Source organism: Manis pentadactyla, chromosome 12, assembly GCF_030020395.1.
Source record: "Manis pentadactyla isolate mManPen7 chromosome 12, mManPen7.hap1, whole genome shotgun sequence".
In the NCBI taxonomy this organism is placed as follows: Eukaryota; Metazoa; Chordata; class Mammalia; order Pholidota; family Manidae; genus Manis; species Manis pentadactyla.
Genome location: NC_080030.1, coordinates 17,476,447 through 17,497,569, shown reverse-complemented (window position 1 = coordinate 17,497,569; position 21,123 = coordinate 17,476,447).

Genomic DNA, 21,123 nt, shown 5'->3' with positions numbered 1-21,123 from the left:
TAGCTGCAGCAAAGCCATAAGCAAGTCCAACGAGCAGAGGAGAGAAACATTAACTTTATCGAAGAAAGAGGACGTTGGAAATGGTTGTTTTGAACAAAAGCCCACTGGAGAAAAGCAAGCATTTAGGGTGACAACCATTTCTCATTGGCTGAGCTGCAGGGGTAGCCAGTTTCCTGTAGGAAATGCAATGTCCATGTTTTCCTGTTGGGGCCTGTGGTTGATTCTTCCTTTGGAGGCGCTCATTGACATGTCCTCCTGTAACTGACAAGTGGTGCTGGGCTCTCCCTTCTAGCCTCCCTGCTCCATTCCAGCCAGATTTCCCCTTAGTAATTTTCACAACACCCTCTATCACCTGGCCAAAAGTTTTCTAAATATGCCCTTCCTTATCTTCATCATGCATTAGTGACCTCCTACAGTTTCCTTACAGCACTTAAGAAAGAATAAAGCTCTTGCACATTTTTCACAGATCACAGCTACTTTTCTGGAAAACAGCTGATGGCTGCATCTTCATCCCCACCTGATCCTATTGACAAAAACGTAATAGGTTTCCTTTAAACAATTCAGAAGGTAGATGTGGATGGTTGAATTTTGTTTCCCAAAACAATGTGCTGAAATCCTAACCTCTGGCACCTGTCAATGGGACCTTACTTGGAAATAAGCTGTTTGCAGATACAGTTAAGTTATGACGAGGTCATACTGGATTAAGGCGGACCCTAATGCGAACCCAAATAAATATTGGGATTATTCTCACTATAATCATCAATGTGTTCCCCTTAGAGACACCCTGCCTCTTTTGCAGGAACTGTTTAATTCCTCCTGGAAAATCTCTGTCCGGAAGAGACCAATGTTTGGCTTATGTCTGCTGCGGTAAACAATTCTTGTGTTCCCATTTGAGTCTATGACTTCCTATGTGACTGCTTCTTATAAAGACATAGCTTCTGCTCTGCAAATCCCACAGACTTGTTTAAATGTATTTGCCAGTGTTGATTTCTCATAACCAGTCAGTGGGGAGTGTTATAGCAAACACTTCAAGCTGTGCAATATAATACTGTAGGTTGATTTGAACAATCTGTGACCAGGAAAAAAAAAGGAAAACCTATCTGGATTTCGAAAACAGACCCATAGCTGGATTGGGGGCATGTTTTTTTGCCTAGATTTGGTCATATGGGCCTGTAAGGGGAAGCCTTCAAGATGGTCCCAGGTGATTTCCTCCCCAACCCCTGCTAGTCACAAATTTGTATAATCCTTTCCCCTTGAGCATAGGCTGGACTTATTGACTCACTTTTGATGAATATCACCCACAGAATGATGAGAAGTTACTCCCAAGATTACATTTACAAGTCTATAGTTTCCTACGCCCCAACTTCCTAGCTTCCTTTGTAGGTTGGGGTGGCCATGACTGGAAGCATGCTGTGGGGATTTCTAAGAAAGCTTTTTCTGTCCTGAGGAATATAAAAGGGCGATGCAGTGGCTTCCTCCCTCCCCATGCTTTCTGCCTTGTGCGTGTGGATATGATGCCTGGAGGTGCAGCAGCCATTTTGCAACCAGAAAGCAATAAGCATGGGGATAAAGAGGACACACTAAAGAAGCCAAAAAGAAAAAGTCTGTGGCATCACTGAACATGTGAAGGGATGCCAGTAACTTTCTAGTTCTGGGTTTCTCATTATGTAAGAAAAATCCCACATGTGTTTAAGCCAAAAAAAAAAAAAGTGACTTTTGTCTGGGGTGTTTGTCTCTATTGGATCATTAGTGCTGTGGAAGTTGGATGTTTTGTCACAGGCAGTGTTGTGAGTGATCATGGCAGAGGATACTTCAGTCCCCATCAAGTGAGCTGACTACAGCCCCAGCCAACACCTTGACTGTGGCCTCATGAGACCTTAAGCCAGTACCCAGCTAAGCAACTTCAGATTCCTGACCCACAGAAACAGTGACATAAATGCTTATTGTGTGAACCTGAACAAAGGAAATCTCATTGGAAATGGACTTGAGAGGCCAGCAGGGGGACTCTCATGCCCAACCACTCATCACTGATTGCAGACCCATAGAGTAAGAGCCTATACTTCCCTACCCCAGCAAAGGGAAGGTTTTCTCCTTGCCCAGCAACAGCCCAGCCAACTAGAGACTGTCACAACTCAGCCAATGAGAAGCCATGATACTTGAAGTCCCACTTTTCTCCAATGGACTCTTTGCTTATAACAGCCCCTCTCAGATGTCCCCTTCACTCTGTAAAAGAGCTTTGGTCTCCTTTGGTCTCTGAACTTGCCTTTGCCTTTGCTATACCTTGCATGTCCCAAATTGCAGTTTCTGCTATTCCCCAAAAAGACCATTTTTGCTGGTAAAATAACTGACAGTTTTTATTTATTTATTTATTGTGTTATCATTAATCTACAATTACATGAAGAACATTATGTTTACTAGGGTCCCCCCTTCACCAAGTCCCCCCCCACAAGCCCCACTACAGTCACCTGACAGTTTTATTTTTAAGGTTAATAGTTGTTTTCAGCTGCAAAGTTTTGGGGTTACTTGTTATGCAGTAGTAGATAGCTAATGTAAGACTATTACAAGGACTAATAAATAATTTGTTTTTGGTGTTTGGGGGAGTTGTTATGGTGCAGTTGATCAGTGCAGCCTGGCCAAAGTCTTAAATTCTACTTCAGAGAGCCAACTGCCTCATGAGGTGATCCAAACACGACAATCAGAAGAGCAGAAGGGGCTAATAAAGTTTTATGGCAACCTCCTGATCAGCAAGATCCTGGCAGTAGTGAAAGGCTGGATATCACAGATTAATGCACTGCAGCTTGACTTCATTCATCCTTGGCCAAAAGGAAGGGCTGAGAGAAACACAGCCTGGGACTTCTCCCAGCTGGGAGTTGATCTGTCTACCAGCTTGGCTATTCCATGGTGTCAAGGAACCTCAAGCAAGACAATCTCTGTGAGCCCTGAAATCCACTTGCTCCCGTCTGAAGCCTAGTTAGTTGTGCTGTGCCAACATCAATTTCCTGGTTTCGATAATGTACTAAAGTTACCTAAGATGTATTATTGGGGGTAGCTGGGTGACGGGTGCATGGGACCTCTCTGTACTAGTTTTGCAATTTCTTGTGAGTCTCTAACCATTTCAAAACAGGAAAAGAAGACCCCTTCATAATCATGTCTGAGCACAGACAGAAACAAGAACATCATGCAAGCCACAGACATGGCCAAGTGTCCCCATTCCTGGCTGCCAGGAGCAACTGTCCCTTCTCACAGTTACAGTGTAGCCTCGCCCCATTCCTCTGTCTCCTAGATAAAGATGCCCAAATAGAGAATCATTCTTCTCTTCCCCCTTACGGTCAGTCCAGAGGAAAACTGAACTTCCTTGAACCCAAATATAAAAACAAGCCCCCATTATTATTGTGTTACTGTCAATTTCTCCCTTTAGGTCTGTTAATATTTGCATATATTTGGTGCTTCTATGTTGGGTGCATATATATTTACAAAAGTTATATCTTCTTGCTGGGTTGACTTCCTATCATTATGTAATGCCCAAAGTAATCTGGAGAAAGAAGAACAATGTAGAGGCATCACACTTGCTGGTTTCAAACTATATTACAAAGTTACAGTAATCAAAACAGTGTAGCTGTGGCATAAAACCTGACACACAGATCAATGGAACAGAATTGAGAGCCCAGAAATAAACCCACCTATATACAAACAATTAATTTATGACAAAGGAGCCAAAAATATACAATGGAGAAAGGACAACTTCTTCAATAAATGGTGTTGGGAACACTGGACAGCCACATGCAAAAGAATGAACTAGACCACTAGCTTATGCAAATACACAGAAATTAATAAAAAATGCACAGGGAAGGCAGTATAGCACAGAGAAGACAAGTAGTGACTCCATAGCATCTCACTACGCTGATGGACAGTGACTGTAATGGGGTATGTGGGAGGAACTTGATGATGGGGGGAATCTAGTAACCACAAAGTTGCTCATGTAAGTGTATATTAATGATACACCCCAAAAAAGAAATTAATTAAAAATGGATTAAAGACTAATGTAAAACCTGAAACCATTAAATTCCTAGGAGAAAATCTAGGTAGCAAGCTCCTTGACATTGGTCTTAGCAATGTGTTTGTGGATCTGATCATGAAGGCAAGGGAAACAAAAGCAAACATAAGTGAGATTACATCAAACTAAAATGCTTCTGCATAGTGAAGGAAATCATCACCAAATGAAAAGGTAGAAGATATTTGCAAATCACATATCTGATAAGGGGATAATATCCAAAATATATAAGGAGCACATACAACTCAACAATAAAAAATCAAACAATCTGATTTAAAAAATGGGCAAAGGATCTGGACAGACATTTTTCCAAAGAAGACATACAGATGGCCAACAGGCACATGAAAAGATGTTCAAAATCACTAATTAGGGAAATGTAAATTGAAACCACAATGAGATATTACCTCACACTTGTTAGAATGACTATTATAAAAAAGATTAATAACAAGACTTGGTGAGGATGTGAAGAAAAGGGAACCTTTGTACACTTGTTAGTGGGAATGTAAATTGATGCAGTCACTATGAAAAGCAGTATGGGGATACCTCAAAAAATCAAGACTAGAACTACCACAAATGATCCAGCAATTACACTTCTGGATATTTATCCAAAGAATGTAAAAACACTAACTTGAAAATATATATTCATTGCAGCATTATTTACGATAGCCAAGATATGGAAACCACTTAAATGTCCATCAATAGATGAATGGATAAAGATATGGTACATATATACAATAGAATATTACTCAACCATACAGAAGAATGAAATCTTGCCATTTGCAATGACATGGATAGATCCTGAGGGTATTATGCTGAGTGAAATAAGCCAGAGAAGGACAAATACCATATGAATTTCACTCACATGTGAAATCTAAAACAAAATAAACAAATAAAACAATACAAAAACAAATTCATATTACAGAGAGCAGATTGATGGTTGTTGTCAGAAGGCAAGGGGGTTGAGGAGCGGGCAAAATGGGTGAAGAGAGGAATGAACTGTAGGGGATGGATGGTAACTAGGCTTTTGGTGGTGATCGCCTTGCAGTGTGTATAGATGCCAACTTATTATGTTGTACACCTGAGACATATCATGTTATCTATCACTTTTAACTCAAATTAAAAAGCCAACCCCAAACAAAACACACTAACTCTCCATTTCCTTCCCCCAGCCCCTGGCAACCCCCACTTTACTTTCTGTCGCTATGCATTTGATGACTCTAGGGGCCTCATATAAGGGGGATTGTACAGTATTTGTCCTTTGGGGACTGGCTGATTCCACTAACCATAATGCCCTCCACGTCCACCCAGGTTCTAGCATATGTCAGAATCCCCTTCCTTTTTAAGGCTGGCTAATATTCCCTTGTGTGGATGGACCATATTTCATTTGTCTGCTTGCCTGTCAGTGGCACTTGGGTTGCTTCCACCTTTGGTGATTGGGTGTAATGCTGCTGTGAACCTGGGTGTGCAAAAATCTCTTCAATATTTGCTTTCCATTCTTGTGGGTAAATACCCAAAAATGGGTTGCTCCATCATGTGGTAATTCTATGTTTAAGTTTTTGAGGAACTGCCGTACTGTTTTCCATAGTGCTGTGATTCTTTCTTTATTAAATTATTTTATTTCTTTGTTAGTGTTTGTGGAGGTGAAATTCACATGACATCAGATAGTGTGTAATTCGGTGACCTTTAATACATGCACAATATCGTGCAGCCACCGTCTCCATCTAGTTCCAGAACATTCCCATCACCCCAAAAGGAGACCCCACCCCCATGAGCAGTCATTCCCCGTGCGCCTCCGCAGCTCCCAGCAGCCACTGATCTTTCTGTCTTTACGGATTTGCCTGTTTTGGATATTCCATATAGTTGGGATTAGTCACTATGTGGCTTTTGTGTCTGGCTTCTTTCAAGATTCATCCAGGCTGTAGCACGTATGGATACTTAATTCCTTTTTATGATGAAGGCTGGAGGTTCTGAATCGGTGGCCTATGCTCTGAGCAGGGCGTGTTCTCCCACTGTGGGACTCTTGGACCCAAGTCCCGGGCCTGGAGAGAAGCCCTTGGGTTCAGCCCCGTGCAGCCTCACGCAGTCCCGGACGTGCCTCCCTCCTGCTCCACCCCGGCTGAGGGTTCCGACCCTGGCCAAAGGGCATGGGGCCTCCGCAGGAGCCTTGTCTTGAAAACAAATGTTTGAGCAAGGGCTGAATTCAGCAAACACCCTGCACCTTTATGTGGGCGGTGGAGGCCCCGGGTGGGCTAGGGCGGAGCCCTGGTGTTATTGTGCGACCAGGCCTTTTGGGGACACAAACCTCTGTTTGCTTTCTGGGTTGCCGTGTGCAATCAGTGGGCCCCCTGCAGCCCTTGCATACCTCAGGTTTGTTTTCACTGTGTTCAGATAGTGGCCAATCTGGTGCCTCTTTGCCTACATATGCTTCTGGTGAAGGACAGTGTCTTTACAGTACCCAGAGCCTCCACTTCTTTGAAACAAAAGCACCCATTGTTACGGACTGGGAAAGTGAAGCTCTGAGTATTGGAACTGCCCAGATTTAGCTGGTAAAATGCAAAGTCAAGATTTGAACTCTGCTTGGCTCTAAGCCCAGAGTCTTTGCCATTTCATAGAGGGTGGGGGTAAGGAGGGGAGGGAGGAAGAGGAGCAGGGAATTGTGGTTGGCCTGTTACCTGGTGGGTTTGGCTCTGAGGGCAATAGGGAGCTATGGAGGGTGTGTGAGCTGGAGAGGGAGGCTGGGCATTATCTCTCTCTGGAGTGAGGGGGCAGAGTGGAGGACAGAGCACTGGGAGGGGTGACCAAGGGGAAGACTCAGAGTTAAGTGACAGGAACTTGGACCAATGGCTTCTGGGGGTGGGCAAGAGGGAGGCTTGTCTATGTGACTGGCTCCAGTTCAAATATCCCCTACCCCTGACACCTTCGAGTCCACATCACTCCTACACTGTTCCTATTTCTCCCAGGATTGTGTTGATGTTTTTCTTGGTTTCATCAAACATGGGAGCTGTGGTGTGTGTGTGTATGTGCACACGTGCGTGCATGCGCTGATTTTCATAACAAGCTTTCCAGAATAATCTGTCTCTTTAAACTTGATCTTACATAATAAAAAGGTAACAAACCAAATTTAAAAAATCCAAAGATGAATAAGACTTATAATTATTGCCCAAGAAACATTTCTATGATTTACTCTTGAAAGAAAAAGTAAATTTCAGAGTAATGTGAATAGTGGGATACAATATTCATGTTTTTATAAAGGGAAAATAAAAGATAATCTTTCTTTTTTCATGATGTGCGGTCTCTGCAGCATTGCTGGGGCAACCATGGGTTTGACCTGCTCTTGAGCGGCCCATTGCTAGGTCAAGATTTGGAGAAAGTAATGTGGATGACTCAGAGGGGGCAGTGATGGGCTGCAGGTTGCACAGCAATTTCGTGGGGATTCTATACGGCGGGTGAGGTGGATGTGAGGTGAGCTGCCTCCCGAGGAGCCATTGGTTTAGGGGGATCCCAGATCCTAGCTCCAGTGAGACACTTGGCCCCAAGGAAGGCAGGACGTAGAGTGGCTCCTTCATCCTTGCCCTGCTCTGTCCCCAGGTGTACCTGGAGCTGGCTGAGCCTGAAGCCCACAACAGTCATGGACCCGAGGAGGGGGCAAGTGGGGCAGAATAAGTGGAAACTTCCCTGCTTCCCTCCAGGTCATGTCCTCTGCTCAGCTTGCCTTCTTGACGACTCTCCTGCTGCACCAGAATGAAAGAAATTGGGGCCTCTGTTTTGACCTCAGCTGCTGATGCCAAGATCAGCATGGAGACTGAGACAAGCCTGAGGCCCTGGGATGTGTGGGGGCGGGAGGGGAGAGAGAGCTGTGTGGCCGGGCACGTCTCCCAACTTAGGAGAATGTGTCAACAGGACTAGGGGATGGGGTGTAGCGGGTCAGTGCGAGCAGAAGGGGAGGATGCCTCCCAGGGTGCCAGGGTGGGTGGCAGGGTTCCTTGGAAGAGGAGGAGCAGTTCTGGGTGGGGGGCTAGGGAGCTGCTGGGTTGAAGTCACCTAGTGGAGCTCAAGCAGATGTTCTGAGTAGACTCTCCCCAACTCCCTGTGGGATTCAGCTCAGCTGCAGGTTGAGAAGATGCCAGGAAGGGGTCAGAAGCCTGAGTGCATGCAAAAATGCTAAATAAAATATCAGCAAATTGAGTTCAGCTGCGCTTTAAAAGACAACATACCAGGAGCATGCAGGGTTTTATTCCAAGGAGACAAGGAAAGTTCAACATCAGAAAGCCTCATTTATTCAGTGAATAGATAAAAGGAGGATAATGCCAAATGGCTATCTTACTGTGCTAGAAAAACACTGGATAACATTCAGCAGCCATTTCCAATTTCTTTTTAAGTTCTTACTAAATGGGGAATATGAAGAAATTAGATCAAAGATCATGATTAGAAAGGAACCATTTGAACAGTGTCGGACTGTGAAACAGAGAGGTAGTATATTCCAGGATGAGGCATGGATGCCCACAATCATGGCTCATATTAAATGCTGATGCAGAAGTGCTGGCCAGTGCAGTAAGATATGACAAAGAATTGAGCCCAGATGATACTATCATTGATAAAAAGTTACAAAGAATAAGCAAACAAACGAACAGATAAAGGTGTTGAAGGCAAGACCAATATAGGTGGAACACAGAGGATTTTTAGGGCAGTAAAATGATTCTGCATGATACTGTAATGGTGGAGACATGACATAGTGCATTTGTCAAAACCCATAGAATGCACAATGCAAAGAGTGAACCCTAATGTAAGCTGCAGACCTCAGTTAATAATAATGTATTAGTATTCACTCATGCACTGTAGCACATATACCACATTAATGAAAGTTATTAATAATAGAGGAAACAGAGTGGTGGGGAGAGAGGGGGGCCTATGGGAGCTCTCTGAACTTCCGGATCTAAAATATAAAGTCTATAATTTAAAAAAGAAATACATAAAATAGTTACAAAAAATTGCTTACTGTTCAATAAACATCACCGAGCCACTGCTCAATAAACATCAACACTTCTGATATGAGTAAACAGTTGGCACATAGTGTATGCTCAATAATGTCAACCATTTCAAAATATTCTTCTCTTCTGATTATAAAAAAATGAGTCACTTTAAACATTAAATATATACTATAGAAAAGGAAACCCTACATATAACATCTTGACCCTCTTTGGATATAGAATATTGGTGTTCAATCAGGGATGATACTGCCCCCTGTCATGGGGACACTGGCAACGTCTGCAGGCATGTTTGGTTGTCACAACTCAGTGGTGGGACAGGGTGCTACTGGCATCTAGTGGGTGGAGTCCAAAGATGCTGCTCCAACACCCTACGATCCACAGGTAAGTCCTGTGATAGACAATTAGTCAGCCCCAAATTTCACCATTCCCAAGGCTCACTGATTCTGGCACTCATTCTTTTTTTCCCCTAGTCTAAGTGAGTTCTGACTATAAATATCACTGGGGATCTTGCCTTTTTCACCCTATGACCTATAGTCCTGGGCAACAGGACTTTTTCTGCAGATCTTTTTCTCAACAGCCTGATTTTCTGTCTCTTGAAAGAACCATGTCCTGTATTCCAGGCTTTTGAAATGGACACCTGGATTGTATTTTTTTTTTTTACCTTTAGAGCTTGGTTTTTCTGAATGCCACTTGTTCCCCATAGATGCTGGCCAATCTCCTTGGGACAGGGCCAGGCAGCACCATTCAAAGACCTTGGTTTCTACTGATGCTGGAAGGTCTTACTATAAAGCTACCATAATCAAGACAGGGTGGTACTGGTATAGGCATAGACCAGTGGTTCTCGCCCAGAGGCAGTTTTGCACCCAGGGGTAAATTGGGCAATGTCTGGAAACATTTTTGGTTGTTACAGCTGGAGGGGTGGTGCAACCAGGATCTAGTGAGTTGAGGCCAGGGATGCTGCTATACAACGCAGGGACAGTTTCTACTACAAAAAATGACCCAGCTCCAAATGCCAGTAGTACCAATGTGAGAAACCCTCACATTGGTACTCTCATTGGAATGAGAAATAGACCAGTGGACCAAAATAAAGAGTCTGCACATAATGCCATACCTGTATTGGGCACCTGACTTTTGGCAAAGATGCCAAAATGATTCACTTGGGATTGGAAAGAATAAAACATTTCATACAAAGAGTTTAACTCTGAAAACAAGGTAGCTTTTAGAATGAAACAGGAGAATGTCTTAGTCATCTTAGGTTAAACAAAGATTTCTTAGATTGAACACACAAAAAATTTTAACCTTAAGAGAAAAAAAATTGCATTACCCTGATACCAAAATCAGACAAAGACATTACAGGAAAAGAAAACTACAGACCAATATCCCTTATGAACATTGATGCAAGAATCCCCAACAAAATACGAGCAAACTGATTTCAATAGCATATTAAAATAAACACCATGACCAAGTGGGATTTATTCCTGGAATGCAAGGAAGGTTTGACATACAAAAAATGTCAACACAATATACCATATACCACATTAACAGAATGAAAGGGAAAAACACATTATTATCTCAATTTATGCAGGAAAAAAATACTTGACAAAATCCAATATTCTTTCATGATAAAAACATTCAACAAGCTAGGAAAAGAAAGAAAATACCTTAATATAATAAAGACCATATATGAACAATCCAGAGCTCACATCACACTCAATGGTGAAAGACTGAAAACTTTTACTCTAAGATATGGAATAAGACAAGGCTGCCTGTTTTTGTTACTTCTATCAACATGATATTAGAAGTTCTAGTCAAAGAAATAAAAGGTATCTAAATTGGAAAGGAAGGAATATAATTATCTCTGTTGGCAGATGGCATAATCTTATATGCAGAAAATCTTGAAGATTCTATTTAAAAAGCTGTTAGAGCTAATATACCAACTCAGCAAAGTTGCAGGATAGAACTTTGCAGGATACAAATCAACATACTAAAATCAGTTGCATTTCTATATGGTATGATGAACAATCTGAAAAGGAATTTAAGAAAACACTTCCATTTATAATAACATTAAAAAAAACCAAAATACTTAGGAATAAACTTAGCCAAGGAGGCAAAAGACTTGTACTCTAAAAACTACAAAATGTTACTGAAAGAAAATAAAGAAGACAAATAAGTAGAAAGACATCCCATGTTCATGCACTGGAAAACAACACTGTTAAGATGTCAACACTACCCAAAGCAATCTATAGAGTCAGTGCAATCCCTATCAAATCCTAATGGTGTTTTTTGCAGAAATAGAAAAACCATCATGAAACTCACATGGACTCTCAAGGAACCCCAAAGAGCCAAAACTACATAACATTGTAATATTGTGATTTGTAAGATATATGTTACATATGTCTCATATATTTTGGTTTTCATCCACAATTCCTGGCTCATAGCTCCCAAACCCTTGGAGCATAAAAGCAACATGAGCATATTTTGTCAAAATATTTGGTTTCTTTGTTACTGGCAGACCCTAGAACAGGGTCCTCAGTCCTTATTTTTGCATATTAAAAGAATTTAACACTGAGACTTAGGAGTATGCAAACAAGCAGGGCACTTTATTAGAGAAGTACAGAAACAGAAACCCCTTGAGATTCCAAGGTGGGCTGCCTAAGAAACAGTCAGCCCTACGAAGAATCAGGGTAGCTCCTGTTATGTGGAGCAAAAATATTTATTTATTAGTTATTAGGTCACCTAGCATGAGTAGGGAGGGTTTCAATTAGCACGTGTGCATGGATTATGTACATACATGTATGTTGCAACATCATCTCATGTAGCATTAGCATATAAAATCTCCACCCAGGGATGAGAAAATTAGTCTGATGAGGAAAAGACAACCATCAGACATCAAATTGGGCAACCTTACGTTCATGTCACAAGTTGTTTGTGTCCTGGTCTGTTGATTATCTGACCAAGGGGTCTCTAAACTTAGGACATGGTGGCTATAAAACTTGTTAAAACAATAGGCTGACATGAAAAACAAAACATCTTAGAACCTTACAGAGCCAGTGGTCTGAGTCACAACACACTTCATCAGGCCTTAGGTATGTGGGCTTGGGCTGGTCTCTCCTTTTTTTTTTTCTACCTATCTCATCTTGTCCTCAGTTCCTGAAAATGCTTCAGAGCCATAAAGGTGAAATGCATGTCGTTATTCATAGTAAGTCCCTTTCCACCAAAACTGGGTTTATGTTAAGGAGGTGACTTATGGAAGGCACCTAAGGATGGGGGCTGCTTGCCAATAAGCCAACCAGGAAAAGAGGGTTGGAACTTTTAGTCCTGCCTCCTGATTTCCATGGAAGAGGTAGAGGGGCTGGAGGTCGAATCAATCGCCAATAGCAAATCATTTAATCAATCGTACTTATGTAATGAAACCTCAATGAAGACCCAAAAAGAGAGGGTTCAGAGAGCTTCTGGGCTGGTGAACATGTGGAGATTCAGGGAGAGTGGTGCACTCAGGGCATGGAGGTTTCTGGCCCTGTACCCAAATCTTATCCTGTGCATCTCTTCCATCTGCCTGCTCCTGAATTATACCCTTTTATAATAAACTGGTAATTTAGTGAGCAAATAGGTTTTCTGAGTGCTATTAGCCTCTCCAGCAAATTAAATGAACCCGAGGAGGTGGGAGCCTCTGATTTGTAGCCAGTTGGTCAGAAGTACAGGTAATAACTTGGACTTGTGATTGGCATCCTGAGTCGGAGGGGATGTTTGAACCTCTAATCTATAGCTGGTTGGTCAGAAACACAGGTGATAACCTGGACTTGTAACTGATGTTTGACGGGAAGCAGGAAACAAGCAGTCTTGTGGGACTAAGCCCTTAACCTGTGGAATCTGATGCTATCTTTAGGTAGTGTCAGAATTGAGTTTAATTGTAGGACACCCGTGTGGTATTCTGAGAATTGCTTGGTGGTGTGGGGAAAACCCCCTCCTACAAATTGGAATTGGGTCCAGAACCCAAATAGACATATAGACCAATGGAGCAGAATGAAGAACCCAGAAATAAACTTTTACGTATATGGTCAAATGATTTTTGACAAGGGTGCTAAGACCATTCAATGGGGCTTGAGAGGGGGGAGGACAGTCTTTTCAATAAATTGTGCTGGTAAAAAAGAATAGCCACAAACAAAAGAATGGAGTTGGACTCTTGCCTTAAACTGTATACAAAAACTAATTCAATATGGATCAAAGACATAAATGTAAGAGCTAAAACTATAAAACTCTTGAAAAAATACAGGAAAAGTTTTATGACCTTGGATTTAGCAGTGATTTCTTAGAAATGACACAAAAAGCACAAGCAACAAGAGAAAAAAATCAGATTTCATGAAAAATAAAAATGTGTATCCAACGGCACTCCAATCGTGAAAAGACAACTCACAGAATAGGAGAAAATATTTGTAAATTATATATCTAATAAGAGGTTAATATCCAGAATATATTAAAACTCCTAAAGCTCAACAACAGAAAAAGAAACACTGAATTTTAAAAATGGACAAAGAACTGAAAACATTTCTCCAAAGAAGATGTACAAGTGACCAATAAACACAAGAAAAGATGCTCAACATCATTAATCACTAGGAAAATGCAAATCAAAACCACAATGAGACATCATTTCCCACCTATTATTATGGAAATAATCAGAAAAGTGTTGGTGAGGGGAATTTCTCAAGATTGCAGCGTGAGTAGGGTGGTGGAAATCTCCTCCCAGCAGCCAGGCTACATCTACATTTGCGAGAACTCAGCACCTCACGAAAAGGTAAGATACAAAGCCGTAACTGGTGGGGCCCAGGCACTCCCCCAACCCCAGCTCACTGGCAGGAGGGAAAGAATCAGAGTGGGGAGGGCGTGGAAGCACAGGAATGCTAAATAACCAGCCCTAGTAATCTGCACCGGGAGCACAGACACACATTGCATGGTGTACTGGATATTGGAGAAATGGAAAAGTAAAATCCGAAATGGAGACTGTGAGCAGGTCCCCACAGCCGGCTCCCCTGGGACAAAAGAAAAGTGGGGGCTTAAAAGTCTTAAAGGGATAAGGGTTTATTTAACAGGTGGACAAAATCATCCTGGCACACTCGGCCCATCAGGCTGGGAATTTTAAGGAACTTCAGGTGCCCTAACCCCCTGGGTAGCAATGCAGCCCCAAAGCCCCTCATGGCGATAAGCAGCCTGCTGTTCATTCCCCTCTGCTGCCAGCACTGTAAGCAAACCTGCTGACCCACCCACAGCAACCACACAGAGTCTTCTCCCAGCGCATGGCTAACCAGGCCAGTCCCGGAGGCTGCCCCCTGTGCACAGCTGCCTGACACAGGCAGAGGAAGCTGGCGCAAAGTCCGAAAGGCACAAAGGGGTGCCGTTCTTGCAGGAGAACACACACCGTGCACCTACAACCCCCTGGCATCTGGAGGGCTGCCCCGCGCATGGCAGCTCAGGGAATTAACCCAGAGGCTGCTCCCTGTGTGTGGTTAACTGGCACAGGCAGCGGAGAAAGGAAAGGTGACCAGTGAGCAGGAAGGGACTTTGTTCTCCCAGCTGACACACGCGCCTCTCGCTGGGGATCACTTCTATTGCCATGAAAAGGCAGAAGAACCTGGTCCAGTCCAAAATCACTCAAACACCAGAGAGAAGGCCTGGTGAGACAGATTTAACCAAGTTTCCTGAAAAAGAATTAAAAATAAAAGTCATAACCATGCAGTTGGAGCTGCAGAGAAATATGTAAGAGCTAAGGGATGAAGTCCGGATGGAGATAACAGAAGTGAAACAAACAATGGGAGGACTTAAGAGCAGACTGGATGAGGTGCAAGAGGCTGTTAATGGAATAGAAATCAGAGAACAGAAATACAGAGAAGCTGAGGCAGAGAGAGATAAAAGGATCTCTAGGAATGAAAGAATATTAAGAGAACTGTGTGACCAATCCAAAAAGAACAATATTCTCATAATAGGGGTACCAGAAGAAGAAGAGAGAGAAAAGGGGATAGAAAGTGTCTTTGAAGAAATAATTGCTGAAAACTTCCCCAAGCTGGGGAAGGAAATGGTCTCTCAGACTATGGAAGCCCACAGATCTCCCAACACAAGAGACTCAAGGAGGACAACACCAACACATATAATAATTGAAATGGCAAAGATGAAAGACAATGACAGGCTATTAAAGGCAACCAGAGAGAGAAAAAGATCACCTACAAAGGAAAACCCATCAGGCTAACATCAGACTTCTCACCAGAAACCTTACAGGCCAGAAGAGAATGGCATGATATATTTAATGTAATGTAACAGAAGGGCCTTGACCCAAGAATACTGTATCCAGCAAGATTATTATTTAAGTTTGAAGAAGGGATTAAACAATTCCCAGACAAGCAAAAGTTGAGGGAATTTGCCTCCCACAAACCACGTCTACAGGGTATTTTAAAGGGACTGCTCTAGATAGGAGCACTCCTAAGACTAAACAGATGTCACCGGAGAAAATAAAATCACAGCAAAGAAAGCAGACCAAGCAAATACTAACTAAAGGCAAAAAATAAAATCAGCTATCCACAAAAGTAGTCAAGGGCAAGTAGTGATTCTACAACAGGTTGCTACGCTGATGGACAGTGACTGTAAAGGAGTATATAGGGGGGACCTGGTATAGGGGAGAGCCTAGTAGACAAAGTATTCGTCATGTAAGTGTAGATTAATGATTAAAAAAAAAATGCAGTTCCTATGTGGTGACCTCTAATGAGTTCTACACAATGATATAAAGGACATATAAAAGTGTAGGCAAAGGGTCTGTTTGTGTTTATACAGAGGATCAAAGCCTAATTTGGCTACCCCGAAAATGAACTAAGATACGATATGAAAAAGAACTTCCAACATCAGCACTCTCGGGAAGACTCATGACAGAAGATGATCAGAAAAAAAAAAAAAAACTTCAACAAAGATCCACGCACTGTCACAGGTGTAGATGCACTCATCCCACCAGTTCCTGGACTTGCCATGGGAATGATGAAGGAGATATCTAAGCTGGCCTGTGCATACAGTAAAACAACAAATTTGACTGGATCTATACTGTTGGAACTCAACCAAGAATTAGGAGAAGTGCAAATTGTAGTGCTCCAAAATCTTACAACCACAGACTATTTATCGTTAAAAGAACATATGGGATATGAACAGTCCCCAGGAATGGGTTGTTCTAGTTTATCTGAATTCTCTCAGACTGTTTAAGTTCAGTCAGACAATATCCACCATATCATAGATAAGTTTTCACAAATGCCTAAGGTGCCTAACTGGTTTTCTTGGTTTCACTGGAGATGGCTGGTAATTACAGGCATGCTTTGGTTAGGTAACTATATTCCTATTATGTTAATGTGTGTGCACAATTTAATTAGTCATTTAAAACCTATCCATGCTGAAGTTACGCTACAAGAAGATATGTCAAAGAAATAATCAATCTTCCCAGGTTTTCTTCTGCCTGCTACTTCTATAGCTTTTCTTCTTCCTTCCTAATCACAACCTTTAAATAGAACTCGTGCCACACGTCGAATTTACCGAGTATCATAATTCTTCCAAGTGGTAAAGACACCTCAAGACAAATGCTGGGCATAGAAGCCACAGGGCATAAATATGCAAAGAAGTAAAAAGCTAACCTTTTCAAACAATAAGGCTTCTCTCTCACTTACCAACTTCACATTTCCCTGTATGGCCCCGGAAGATGACTGGTTAGCCAGAGACGGGTAAGATTCCTCAAGGGAGGAACAACCTAAGACAGGCACAGTTGCAGGGGGCCATCTGGTGAGAAAATGGGGAGCAGCAGAGGTGAGGCTTAGAACCTCCCCCCTCATGTTCTGAGAGAAATCTTCTGCATACGTGGATGTTTATTGCCCTTGTCTAGCTTGGATTAACACATAGTCTACAGGCACACACCTGATCATCTACATTTGCTCTCTTACAACACTAAACTCTGTTTCCTACCTTTATCTCGTATCTACCTACCACTTCAGCATTTTATTAAAAATAATAATAATAGAGAAATGTGGTATCCACATATAAATCAAGTTTAAAAATCAAATGAATATTCATATTTGAACTGACTGTGTATAGTTCATAATGCATGAACAAAACCGAAAGCTTCTGTGATGACTGCCCTTGTACTGTTCACCATGTAACTTATTCACTATGTAAGAATTTGTACTCCATGTAAGAATTTGTTCGTTATGCATCAGAAGATTGGAGACTGACGAAAATTGGGCTTGGGGTGGATTAATGATTTTGCATTGAGTATTGACCCCCCTATACAGAGATTTGTTGTGGTTAACAACTATTTGATCAATAAATATGAGAGATGCCCTCACAAAATATATATATATATATATATATATATATATATATATATATATATATATATATATATATATATATATATATATATATATATATATATATATATATATAAACACACTTCCAATTGTAAAATAAATAAGTAACCGGGATGTAATGTATAGCATAAGGAATATAGTCAAAATATTGTAACAACTTGGTATGGTGATACCTGGTACCTAGAAATATCATGTATATAAATGTTGAGTCGCTGTGTTGTACACCTGAAACTAATGTAATGCAATGCTGTTGTCAACTACCCTTCAATAAAAAAAAAAAAAAAAAGTAGTCAAGGGAAACACAAAAGAGTACAGAGTAAAACACCTAGCATGTAAAGAGTGGAGGAGAAAGAATAAGGAGCTCTTCCCAATCCACCCCCTTAATTGGCTCAGAAAAACAATCCTCCAGACTGGGAATGAACTCCTTGGCTATCCTCCTTAGCCCTGGAGCTACACTATGCTGCTCGACCCACTGCCTCAGTTCAATGCCAAAACAGTTCAAATCCTGGCGGTCTCTAATAGACCTCAACAGTTTATCTCTAAACCTTCTCCCTTTTGCTTAGGTCCTCTAAGAGATACCCCTTCTTTTCTCCTTAGTTCCTACCCAGCCCCCACCCTGACTCACTAAATCTCACTAATAAGAGATGTCTTAGAAAAATATGCTGGAATTTCTTTCTCCCAAAAGGAGAAAATAATTCTAGAATTTCAAAAGGAGCAACCAAAATAAAGTAGGTGAATCAAGTGACTCTTCAACATCTTTTACGTGCTCCACCTCAGAGGGGCTAATTCTAAGGACACTAAACCATTTGTCTCTATTGGGTCAGCTACCACCCTCATTATGGGCAAAATCTTCAACTGATATTGGCAGAATCACAGTGCACCTCCTGTGAAGATTCAAAGAGATCCCTCAAATCCTCTTCCCAACATTAATCAATACTGTATATATAAAGAAACCCTCAAGGCATCAAGCCCATAATAGAAGACTATAAGGCTCAGGACCTCATTATCCCCTGCCCTTGTCCCTGTAACATCCTTACATTGAGAAAACCCAATAGCCGAGGATGGAGGTTCTCCAAGATCTCTGAGACATAGACAATATTGTTATCCCTTGACACCCTGTTGTTACTAACCCCCATATTTTATTGGCTTCCATCCCCCCTGAAAGCAAATTTTTCACTGTGCTCAATTTACGTAGAGCCTTCTTTAGCATCCTTGTGATAAGGCCAGCCATTATCATTTTTCCTTGGGAAGGATAACAGTACACCTGAATGGTAATGCCCCAAGGTTTTACAGAGAGTCCTTCTTACTTCTCCAAAATCTTACAAGTTGACTAGATGCTATAAAGTTTTCTGGAGGCTCTACTTTGTTACAATATTTAGATGACGTGCTTTTCTGCTCTCTTTCCCAAGCATCTACCTGTTAAACCTTTTAGTCTTACAGTTACATAAAGTCTGCAAGGAAAAATTTCCAGTTTTCTCAAACTCAGGTTTGATATTTAGGGAACCTGAGCTAGAAACAAGGGCTATGTTTAGATCTAGCTTGGCTTTGTGGAATCCTGACCTTTCCCAAACCCAAAACTAAGGACCAATTATGATGTTTTCTCAGTCTAGTTGGCTTCTGTCAAAACTGCATTCCAAATTTTTCTAGTATGGCCTAATCCCTATATATTGTATTCAAAACCTACAAACTCAGGATGACATAGCCTTTGGAGCCTTAAAGAAAAGGTTAATAAAGCCCCCACCCTTGGAAATCCTAATTATCAGCTCCCCCTTTTCCTCTTTGCATGTGAGAGGGAAGGGAATGCCCTTAGAGTACTCACCCCAAAATATGGAGATTGTCATCAACCCAGAAGGGTATCACAGCCATCAACTGGACCCTGCTTCAGAGGCATTCCTGCCACAGCCCTTTTTGTTACTGCCAGTGAAGAAATAATCATGGGACCTCTAATAGCCCATGTAGTAGAAGCCCTCCTAAGTTCTCACCACACTCAATACTTTTCAGTGAGTCATCTCTCCTTCTATGAAATGCTAACTGCTTCTCACATAAGTCTTCTCACTGCAATGACCTTTATCCTACTATTCTTCACCCCTCCTTCACCGAGGAAATTCCTCACAGCTGCTAAATGCTAACCTTCTGATTCCTCAGGACAATGCATAGGAAATTCTTCTCACCACAGAAGATTTTTCTTGGTTTACTGATGCATCTTTTTAAAGGATGAACACAGTAAATACCATGCTGGGTATGCTATTGTGAATCCTTTTGAAGTCACTGAGGCAGCCCCTCTCTACCTTTGACAAGTTTGGCCAAGAGGCTGGGCTATACCCCCTTACTTGGGCTTGTACCTTAGCCAATGCCAAAACCACAAACATCTATAATGACAGTCGATATGGAATGTTATGGAAACAGTGAGGTTTCCTTATCTCTAGCAGGAAGAAAATTAAAAGAGCACTTTTGACAGGTTATCTGGCTATTAAGGTCCGTGGTCATTCCAGACTTGACTACCTGGAGGCTAAAGGAAACCACCTTGCTGATGTTTCTGCTAAAAATGCTGTTCTTAAAGGAACCAATGACCGACCCTCTGTCATAGTTCAAAGGGGTGTTGCGCAAAATGATAATCCAGAAAAATTGACAGGAGATGTCCAAAAACTTGCCCCAGAGAAGAAAAACAATACTGGAATCTAATCATGGCTGCCTTGAATAAAAACAGAGAACCCTGGCTCGCACCAAATCACAACTCAGTTCTGCCAGAGATTCTAAAATTCCCATTAGTAATCACTATACATGCATTAAACCATTGCTCTACTGATAAAATGAAATAAAAATACCCTTTATGAACCAATACTGATAGGGACATATTAATAAAGCCATAAAGAGTGCCTACCTCAGTCGTCCTACCTTTCCAAAATACAATCAGGGGAAACCCATCCACATTACTCCCAGATATTTATTTATTTATTTTTATCAAGGTATCATTGATATACACTCTTAAGAAAGTTTCACATGAAAAACACTGTGGTTACTACATTCACCCATATCATTAAGTGCCCCCCATACCCCATTGCAATGACTGTCCATCAGTGTAGTAAGATGCCACAGGGTCACTACTTGCCTTCTCTGTGCTACACTGTCTTCCCCATGATCCCCACACACCATGTGCACCAATCATGATACCCCACAATCCCCTGCTCCCTCCCTCCCCTCCCCTCCCCTTTAGCAACCGCTAGTCCCTTCTTGGAGTCTGTGAGTCTGCTGCTGTTTTGTTCCTTCAGTTTTGCTTTATTGTTATACTCCACAAATGAGGGAAATCATACTCCCAGATATTTTAAATTGTCCATTGGACATTTGAGGTTTGGTAAATAGATTTAATGCAGCTCCCCCCATCTCGTGGATATAAATATGTTTTTAGTCATGGCTTGTGTGTTTTTTCTCTGGACTAAGGCTTAACCTTGTAGACAGGCTACAGCATCTTCTGTGGCTATAATCCAATTAGAAAAGATCATTGCATGCCTCGGTAATCCCTCTTGAGCTTCACAGTGTTGGGGGATTCACTTCATCTGCCAAGGTCTTTGACAAGTCTGTGCTGTTCGGCTGATTCTACCCTTGCGCAGTGCTTACCGTCCTCAGGTCTCAGGGGTAGCCGAACACAGTGGTGGCATTATTAAGACTCAACTGGAAAAATGTGTAGACACCATTCAAATAT